Source organism: Schistocerca nitens, chromosome 2, assembly GCF_023898315.1.
Source record: "Schistocerca nitens isolate TAMUIC-IGC-003100 chromosome 2, iqSchNite1.1, whole genome shotgun sequence".
NCBI lineage: Eukaryota > Metazoa > Arthropoda > Insecta > Orthoptera > Acrididae > Schistocerca > Schistocerca nitens.
Window position 1 is genome coordinate 1,024,757,719 of NC_064615.1, and position 10,458 is coordinate 1,024,768,176.

The window sequence follows — 10,458 nt, forward strand, 5'->3', positions numbered from 1 at the left end:
ACTATACCGTAGGGATTGGTTGGTTTGTTGATTTGTGGAGAGGGGACCAAACAGCGAGGTCAACAGTTCCATCGGATTATTGAAGGATGGGGAAGGAAGTCGACCGTGCCATTTCAAAGGAACCATCCCGGCATTTGCCTAAAGCAATTTAGGGAAATCACGGAAAGCCTTAATCAGGATCGCCGGACGTGGGTTTGAACCGTCGTCCTCCTGAATGTGATTCCAGTGTGGTAAACACTGTGGCACCTCGCTCGTTCCGTAGGGATTCTTCACAGCCCAGACAGGTTGGTGTTAAGAAGGTTTATGGTATCGCCCCTCGGAAAATGTAGCTCATACACGAATAGAATGGATGAGGGAAATCATAGCACCGTCGTGGCCCGTGTAACGAACCGGCGACAAAATAGTCACTCGGAGGCAAGTCCGTATGTAATAAAGCTTGCAGGCGTTAGTTACTTAGGTACATGTTACATAGATCGTTTGAACGATTAATTTATTGACGCCAACTAAGTCAGTTTACAAAACGTGTGTACATGATCATTGTTAACATTATTGAACATATTATTACTTTTAGTTTCACTCATACAAGTACATTTTTTTACTGGCTACCAGATTTTAAGTAGAAATTCATCAGTGGAGTAGAAGGAATTCTCCAGGAGAAAGAATTTTAAATTATGTTTAAAACCTGCTTCGATGCCTGTCAAACATGTTATGTTATTGGGAAAATGATCAAACAGTTTTTTTTCCTGAGCCATTGACAACTTCGACAATGGATAATAAAACCCATTTTCCCTTCTTGTCTTGCAGGTATGGGCATCACTGTTCTAATCAAATTGTGATGGATTACTTATGTCTAATTTCGTTAGTGAATACGCGTATTGTGACGGAGTACTTAAAATGCCCAGTTCCTCGATGAGATATCTACATGATATCCGTGGGTGATCATCACATATTATTCTTATTGCTGCCTTTCGTCCAACCAATACTTTCTCTATAAGTGACGAGTTATCCCAGAAAATTATTTTGAGGAAACATGCCAAACATACTACGAGGTTGATACGTTTGTTTCCAAGATTAGCAATTATATGAAGAGCAAAATTAGCTGCACTTAATTGTTTGAGTGGTCAGTAAAATGCTTCTTCTAGCTCTAGTTTTATCAGTATCCACACTCAAAATTTTGGAGCATTTTGCCCTTTTTACTGACTTTTGATTGGTGCTACTTCAACTCTTGGTATGGCTCTATTTGTTGTAAAGAACAGAATGTAACTCGTTTTTCTTTTTATAAATATAGGCAGGCTCAATTTACAGAGAACCACTTAATAATCCTTTGGAAAATATCTTTTGCAAAACCCTCTGTTGCTTTCGCCTAATGGGATTTATTATAACACTGTTATCGTCTGCAAAAGCACCAGGTTTGCTTGTTGAATGTAAAGCGGAAGGTCATTCACACATACACATTGAAGAGCCAAAGAAACTGGTATAGGCTCGCGTATTTAAACACCGATATATGTAAACAGGCATTATACGGCGCTGCGATCGGTAACGCATATATAAGAGAAGAGTCTGGCGCACTTGTTAGATCAGTTACTCCTGCTACATTGGCAGCTTATAAAGATTTGACTTTGAACGTGGTGTTATAGTCGGTGCACGACGGAGCGATGAAGTGGGGATTTTCCTGTACGACCATTTCACGAGTGTACTGTGAATATCAGGTATCCGGTAAAACATCCAATCTCCAATATCGCTGCTCCAGGAAAAGATCCTGCATGAACGGGACCAACGACGACTGACGAGAATCGTTCAACGTGACAGGAGTGGAACTCTTCCTCTAATTGCTACAAATTTCAATGCTGGGCCATCAGCAAGTGTCAGCGTGTGAACCATTCAACGAAACAATATTGATATCAGCTTTTGGAACCGAAGGCCCACTCGTGTGCTCTTGATGACTGCACGACACAAAACTTTACGCCTCGTCAACGCCCATCAACACCGACATTGGACTACTGATGACTGGAAACATGTTGCCCGGTCTAACGAGTCTCATTTCAGATTGTATCGAGAGGATGGATGTGTACGTCTATGGAGACAAACCATGAATCCGTGGACACAGCATATCAGCAGGGGAACATTCAAGCTGGTTGAGGCTCTGTAATGGGGCGGGGCGTTGTGCAGTTGGAGTGATATGGGACCCTTGTGCCGTCCCAGTGACAACTGTGACGTAAAGACATTTAAAACAAAAAACTTGGAACGAGAAGTATTATACGACGAAATAAATATACAAGAACATCATGTGTTCCACCGACCGCATAGACGGTGAAAAATATCTATGTTTTATTGTAAATATTAAATTTTAGTCTTAGTATCAAGGAGCAAACTCTTAAAATGTAATTATCTCTATGATGTTAATAAGGGAGAAGAACGCTCCTAGATTGTCCTTCTCCTCCTCTTCCCTAGCTTGTTCCTGGTGTTAAGAAGCAGACATCTTGCTGCACGAAAGTAATGTAAGCTTTTATGCTGTTAACCTTCTTACTATACTACGTTAAAGTTTCTATTTGAGTTATTTCAATGTACAGTGAGCCCTCTGTCATGTTCTTTGGATTGGTTTAATTTTTCTTAAGACGTTTATAGCTCCACAATAATAGCGACCGCTGCTGCAACGGACGATATTACGCTTCGATCTAAACAGCGAAATCATAGCGGAAGCGCAGAGATCGCTCGCTTCAACATTTAACAAACATTTCTTCACAGCAATGAGCCGCAGTGGAGAGCAACATTAGTTTTAAGATTTTACTTTTCAGCTTACGCCGAGAGCCAGGATTCGACTACCACAGCCTGAATGTGATGGTAAGAGGAGTATTCTTCGAGTGTTGTGAGGGTCCAAATAAATTTTTGAGTCCATGCTCTTTTAAGAACAAATACGCCGAGGATAATTACCATACGCGTGTTTTTAAATTCACCAAATAAATAAAATAAATAAATAAATATACTACTCCTCTTGAATAGCCACTTCACCCCCGATACGACTCTGACAGGAGACGCGTACGTAAGCATCCTGAGTGATCTCTTGCATCCATTCGTGTCAATTGTGCATTCCAACAGACTTTAAAAATTCCAGCCGGACAATGCGACATCCCACAAGTCCAGAATTGCTACAGAATGGCTCCAAAAACACACTTATGAGTTTAAACACCTCCGATGGCCACCAAACTGCCCATACATGAACATTATTGAGAATTAGGCGAGTCCATGCCACTTCTGCGTGCTCGCGGTGGCCCTACACGACATTAGGAAGGTGTACCAGTTTCTTTGTCTCTTCAATGTATAAGGAAAGTAATGGACCCAAGACTGAGACCTACGCGACTCCCTTTGTGATTGTTTTCCCTCAAATCACTAAACTTTTCTACTTTTCCGACACTGTCTCAATTATTCAGCACTAACTTTTGCGTTATGTTTGTTATCTATGATATAAACTAGCTGCCTACAAAGCCACCAATTCTACAAAACTAGTGTTTGTCTAAGATAGTAACATGATTTACAAAATCAAACACCTTGGAAAGATCAAAAAAATTCTACGTGGCTATGTATTATTGTTTATTGCACTGTGTGATTAGTGAACGTATAATCAGCATTCTCAGTCGTGCAACACTTCTGAGATCCAAACTATAATATGCTAAAAAAATTGTTTGAATATAAGTGTACGACTGCCCATGAGTACATTACGTTTTCGAGTATTCTGGAAAAACATATCAATAAGGAAATAGGATAATACTTGTTTAAGTCTGCCTTATCACCTTCCTTATGAAATGGTTTAACAATTTCATATTTCAATCTGTCTGAAAAATTCCCTGTGCTAGTGATGCACTCCTTATATGACATTACTAATTAAGTTGGAAGAACTTTCCAGAAATCTTTTTCAAGTTCCGCCAACCTCACTGAGACCTGGTTCTTAGGGAAAGGCAGGATTCGGTGCGGACGGGACCGTAATCAGCTACCATTGGCTGCTCAGTTTTTTTTAATCATGTACACTTTATTTGGAAACAGTTGTAAATAAGGTTAACACTAAGGAACAATTATCAAATTTGACTGTTAAGACTCAACAACTAATTAAAAATAATTCTTAAGCAAGTTGCACTCACGGCTGAAAGCCTTATTGACCAGAAATTCAAATTATTTGTCGTCTGAAGGACCCAATAGTAAAACTCAATAAACAATTTGACAGCTGAAGGTCTGGATAGCAAATTCTTAAGAACCTGTTAAAATTGTTCAAGAGATACTAAAACATTTTAAAAAAAAGACAATAATCAAAATTTCACTATTAAGAGACAATACCTAATTAAAAATTCTTAAGACCAATTGCGTTCAAGGTTGAAGCCCTTACTGACAAGAAATTCAGATTATTTGTCGGCTGACGGCCTCAATAGTAATAACTCAAAAAACAGTTGGACGGATGAAGGCCTGGATAGCCACTCTTTAAGAAGCAATTAAACTTCTTCGAGAGATATTTAAAGAACAATCATCGACATTTCAATGTTAAGGCATTTTGTCTAATTAAAATTTCTTAAGACAAGTGATCTCAAAATAGTGGAGCTTTCACTACTGGGTTATTGTTCACTCAACTCAAACGAGGTTGTGGCTCTCGCAACTACAGCCCCTCGATCCGGCAGTGCCAGTGTGCTCCCAGTGGTCCCGGCATCTCCTCTGAACTCCCCGACACACTTCCACCCGGAAAACATTTGACGTCCCTCCAAAAATAATACCACCATACTAGATATCGATAACCGCTGCCGCTGCCACTCAAGGACAGACAACGCTAGCAAACGTAGTGGCTCCAGTAAACACGAGAAGAAAACGAGACGCCACTATCCCTATTACACGATGCCAACCTACCAGCGGCACCAACGAAAGCCGCAACACGGCTCAACCAGCCCCCCTCAGACACCAACCTGGAGGTAACCTAACAAGCGGCCTAACCAAACTTAATTTGATTAAGATGGACCCGGTGTTGCTTACCGGTACGGTTGTCCTTAGCCAGAAGATAAACTAGGCCTGTTCTTGTTGTGGTCTTCAGTCCTGAGACCGGTTTGATGCAGCTCTTCATGCTACTCTATCCTGTGCAAGCTTCTTCATCTCCCAGTACCTACTGCAGCCTACATCCTTCTGAATCTGCTTAGTGTATTCATCTTTTGGTCTCCCTCTACGATTTTTACCCTCCACGCTGCCCTCCACTACCAAATTGGTGATCCCTTGATGCCTCAGAACATGTCCTACCAACCGATCCCTTCTTCTGGTCAAGTTGTGCCACAAACTCCTCTTCTCCCAAATTCTATTCAATACCTCCTCATTAGTTATGTGATCTACTCATCTAATATTCAGCATTCTTCTTAAGCACCACATTTCGAAAGCTTCTATTCTCTTTTTGTCCGAACTATTTATCGTCCATGTTTCACTTCCATACATGGCTACACTCCATACAAATACTTTCAGAAACGACTTCCTGACACTTAAATCAATACTCGATGTTAACAAATTTTTCTTCTTCAGAAACGCTTTCCTTGCCATTGCCAGTCTACATTTTGTATCCTCTCTACTTCGGCCATCATCAGTTATTTTGCTCCCCAAATAGCAAAACTCCTTTACTACTTTAAATGTCTCATTTCCTAATCTAATTCCCTCAGCATCAGCCGATTTAATTCGACTACATTCCATTATCCTCGTTTTGCTTTTGTTGATGTTCATCTTATACCCTCCTTTCAAGACACTGTCAATTCCGTTCAACTGCTCTTCCAAGTCCCTTGCTGTCTCTGACAGAATTACAATGTCATCGGCGAACCTCAAAGTTTCTATTTCTTCTCCATGGATTATAATACCTACTCCGAACTTTTCTTTTGTTTCCTTTACTGCTTGCTCAATATACAGATTGAATAGCATCGTGGAGAGGCTATAACCCTGTCTCACTCCTTTCCCAACCACTGCTTCCCTTTCATGCCCCTCGACTCTTATAACTACCATCTGGTTTCTGTACAAATTGTAAATAGCATTTCGCTCCCTGTATTTTACCCCCGCCACCTCCAGAATTTGAAAGAGAGTATTCCAGTCAACATTGTCAAAAGCTTTATCTAGGTCTACAAATGCTAGAAACGTAGGTTTGCCTTTTCTTAATCTTTCTTCTAAGATAAGTTGTAAGGTCAGTATTGCCTCACGTGTTCCAACATTTCTACGGAATCCAAACTGATCTTCCCCAAGGTCAGCTTCTACCAGTTTTTCCATTCGTCTGTAAAGAATTCGCGTTAGTATTATGTAGCTGTGACTTATTAAACTGATAGTTCGGCAATTTTCACATCTGTCAACACCTGCTTTCTTTGGTATTGGAATTAATATATTCTTCTTGAAGTCTGAGGGAATTTCGCCTGTCTCATACATCTTGTTCACCAGGTGGTAGAGTTTTGTTAGGCCTGCCTCTCCCAAGGCTGTCAGTAGTTCTAATGGAATGTTGTCTACTCCCGGGGCGTTGTTTCGACTTAGGTCTTTCAGTGCTCTGTCAAACTCTTCACGCAGTATCGTATCTCCCATTTCATCTTCATTTACCTCCTCTTCCATTTCCATAATATTGTCCTCAAGAACATCGCCCCTGTATAGACCCTCTATATACTCCTTCCACCTTTCTGCTTTCCCTTCTTTGCTTAGAGCTGGGTTTCCATCTGCGCTCTTGATATTCATGCATGTGGTTCTCTGTCCTCTACAGGTCTCTTTAATTTTCCTGTAGGCAGTATCTATCTTACCCCTCGTGAGATAAGCCTCTACCTCCTCACATTTGTCCTCTAGCCATCCCTGCTTCGCCATTTTGCACTTCATGTCGATCTCATTTTTGAGAAGTTTGTATTCCTTTTTGCCTGCTTCACTTACTGCATTTTTGTATTTTCTCCTTTCATCAATTAAATTCAGTATTTCTTCTGTTACCCAAGGATTTCTACTTGGCCTAAAATCCGCATAAAAGTACAGGGACCTCGGAAACGGGGAGTAGACTTACACATTTCGTAAAGCGTTCATGAACTATCCGAGTTCCATTCTGCTGGACCAGTCAGGTCTCAGTTCGCCTCGTTGTGAACCCTTGGTAGCTTGTTTGAAGAGACAATAGTTTTCGCGAGCCTGCAGTGAAGTCTAGTTTTGGCAGATTTCGGTGTTTGGAGCATGGCCGTTCCGTTGGGTAGTTTCGTTATGCGCAGATAGGGCAGATTTTCGGCAAGGTTTCTTAATCATTCACAGAGATCGTGTGGGTCACACGTAATATCTTTCTTGGTTCGCATCGCGAAGTTTAAAGAAATGAAACCGAGGTAGGTGGGTCAGTGGTAGCACACTGGCCTCGCATTCGGGAGGACGAGGGTTCAATCCCGTGTCCGGCCATCCTGATTTAGGTTTTCCGTGATTTCCCTAAATCGCTCCAGGCAAATGCCGGGATGGTTCCTTTGAAAGGGCACGGCCGCCTTCCTTCCCCATGCTTCCCTAATCCGATGAGACCGATGACCTCGCTGTTTGGTCTCTTCCCCCAAACAACCCAACCCCAAAGAAATAAATTTCGTTGAAAATTTTATCACTTTAAAGAGCGTTTCCCATGTGGGGACATGGTTTTTGTGCGTTTGTGAAGAGTTCAGGTTTCGATGTGCGGTACAGAATCTGTTTGCTATTAATTCATCCAATGATAACGTATTTAAATTCGCCACACTCTATATAAAGCTGTATTCAATGTTTTCCGTTACAAATACTTTTTCCGTTGCCTCTTTTCTTACATGGACGTGTTAAATAATTTTCAGATAAACCGCTTTCCTTTGTAATATTTCTGGCTTATTCAGCCATCACATAAGGCTCCAGGAAGCTATTCCCAGGGCAGTGGAGATGCAAGAAGCATAGAGATGACGCAATGTGGGATGAGGTACCGGTGACAGATATTAGATTCGGTACCATTCCCGTGAGACAGAATGCCTGCATGATGCTGCTGCTCTGTGATTGGCTGCTGTGTTCGGCGGTAGGGCACCAAAACGTTAAACTTTAGTTGCTATTATTAATTAAACCTTTCATCCAAATTACTTCATTTTTTAAATAAACATCTCTCAACAGCCAGCTGTATATCAGTCATTTCAAAATTATTAAAATCAAAATATTACTAAAACAAAAGACTGACGATATTACTGCCGATACACTTCGGTGGCGTTCGGGTCACGTCTTGCTGGCTTGGCGTGCGAAGTGTCTCGGGCAGTCCGGCTCTCCAGTTCTGACCGTTCCAGTAGACAGACATGTTGTCTGTGGCAGGATGTATTTCATGTTATTTTAGCCAGACATAATGACTGTGGAAAGATATGTTCAATACGTTGTTATCAAGAATAGTTTCTCGTGTCTATATGGATAAAAACGCGAGTGGCATCCCAAATGAGTTATAGTTTATTCGTAGCAGCAGTTCCTTGCGAAGTTAATTTCAGCCTCAACAAAAAGAATCCACGACCTGCGTGCTGTTTTCTGCGCTGGGGACATCATCATCATGAAGACAGCAGGTTAGTGAAGTGTACAAGAACTTATGTATTCCACACAGGGCAGTGGAAACAACTAGGCACCTCACGTGTACTGCATGCACAGTACGAATGTGCTCAGTGACACGTCATCTGCAGTAATGCAGAGGAGGTAAACAAGGATGAAAGTATTAACACTATCTCAGTTTTATTCCTTTTTCTTGCCGTACCTTGTTACCGCCTCCATATTCAGACGAGTTTACGCCGATTTACTTTTAGCAATTGCCGAGAGCCCTGCTAGTAATTTTCTAAAATTCTTAATACCATCACTCTCAAAACCAGAGCCAATCACGGTGAACATTGTTCTTGCTTTCCCCTGCATAATTTTTTAGGATAAAAGGTAGGTGACGTAGTTTGACACAGCTGGCAGAGTCGCTAATCTCTACACTTATGTCACCACCTATGTTCGACGTCAACATGCAATAACCACTCAGGGACGTCAAGTGGCACCACTAGCAGTGGAGGGTATATTAAGCGTGTCGGGGGGACACCTGAAAGACTGCACTCGTTGTCACGTTGCGCAAACAAAGCGATTTATCTGATGCCTGGAGGACAAGATCCTTGGCTTTCGGGTCAAGGGTGGAAGCATTTTCGAGACGGCAAAGTTTGTAAAATGCTCGCTTGCCGCCGTAGTTAAAGTATACCGTGTGTGGCAAAATGGTGCTGTCCAAAACTGGCGCCAGGGTAGCTGTGGTGCGCCACAGGTCGTAGATGGCACGGGTGAACGACGGCTGCGGAAATGTGGACGAACGAATAGACGTGGAACTGACCATCCACATGAACCACGGGGCTGTCAACAGCGTCTCATCAATGACCGTTTAGCGAACGTTGCTGTGTAGGGCCCTGTGCAGCATGCACCCATGCTGTCTGCTCTTCATCGGCAACGAAGGCTGGAGACTGCACTCCAGTAGCGCAACTGGACGTCCACTGAGGTGACCTTTCCAGATGAATCACGAATTATGCTCCATTAGTGTGAAAGCGAACACCCTGCAACCATCATCAGAAGGGTCCAGGCCTTAGGAGGAGGCGTTGTGGTCTGGGAAATATTTTTGTTGCATTCCCTGGGTGACCTCGTCATTTTTGGTGACCATCTCCACCACTAAATCCTGTTTGGATTTCCTCAGCACTATGGCATCTACCAGTAGGACAATGCAACATGTCACACAGCTTGCAGTATACGTGCGTTCTCCGAAGAGCACCAAGGTGTGGTTGCCATACTCCCATACGCCGGATTTATACTCAGTCGAGAATATGTGGGACTATCTCGATCGGGCTGTGCACGCTATGTACAGCTGGTCATGGGACTCAGCAGTGCTCCACGTCCCTTGAGTACCTTCCAGAGATTCATTGACTCTCTTCCTGCTTGTCTCTCAGTGGTGCAAAAGGTGATTATTCTTGCTTTTGACACCTGTTCACATTAATGTGACTGGACAGGGTATTCAGTGTGATTATTTCATGTCCTGTGAGTTATAATAAGAGCGTGGTTCCACAAACATATTTCACATCAAGAAACTGTGAACCCTGTTGCTTACACATTTATCATGCAGTGTTAGAAGTTCTGGTCAACGGCCTTGCCGCAGTGGAAAAACCGGTTCCCGTCAGATCACCGAAGTTAAGCGCTGTCGGGCTGGGCTAGCACCTGGATGGGTGACCATCCGGTCTGCCGAGCGCTGTTGGTAAGCGGGGTTCACTCAGCCCTTGTGAGGCAAACTGAGGAGCTACTTGATTGAGAAGTAGGGGCTCCGGACTCAGAAACTGACATACGGCCGGGAGAGCGGTGTTCTGACCACATGCCCCTCCATATCCACATCCAGTCTCGCTTGTTAGCTTAGGATGACACGGCGGTCGGTCGGTGCCCTTGGGCCTTCATGGCCTGTTCGGGAGGAATTAAGTTAAGTTTAGT

At 42.7% G+C, this 10,458-nt stretch overlaps 1 pseudogene; it reads left to right on the forward strand.

Annotated features, from left to right (window-relative positions):
* The first annotated feature begins 10,116 nt into the window (after nucleotides 1-10,116).
* Nucleotides 10,117-10,234, forward strand: LOC126238578 (5S ribosomal RNA; annotated as a pseudogene).
* The last annotated feature ends 224 nt before the right edge of the window (nucleotides 10,235-10,458 follow it).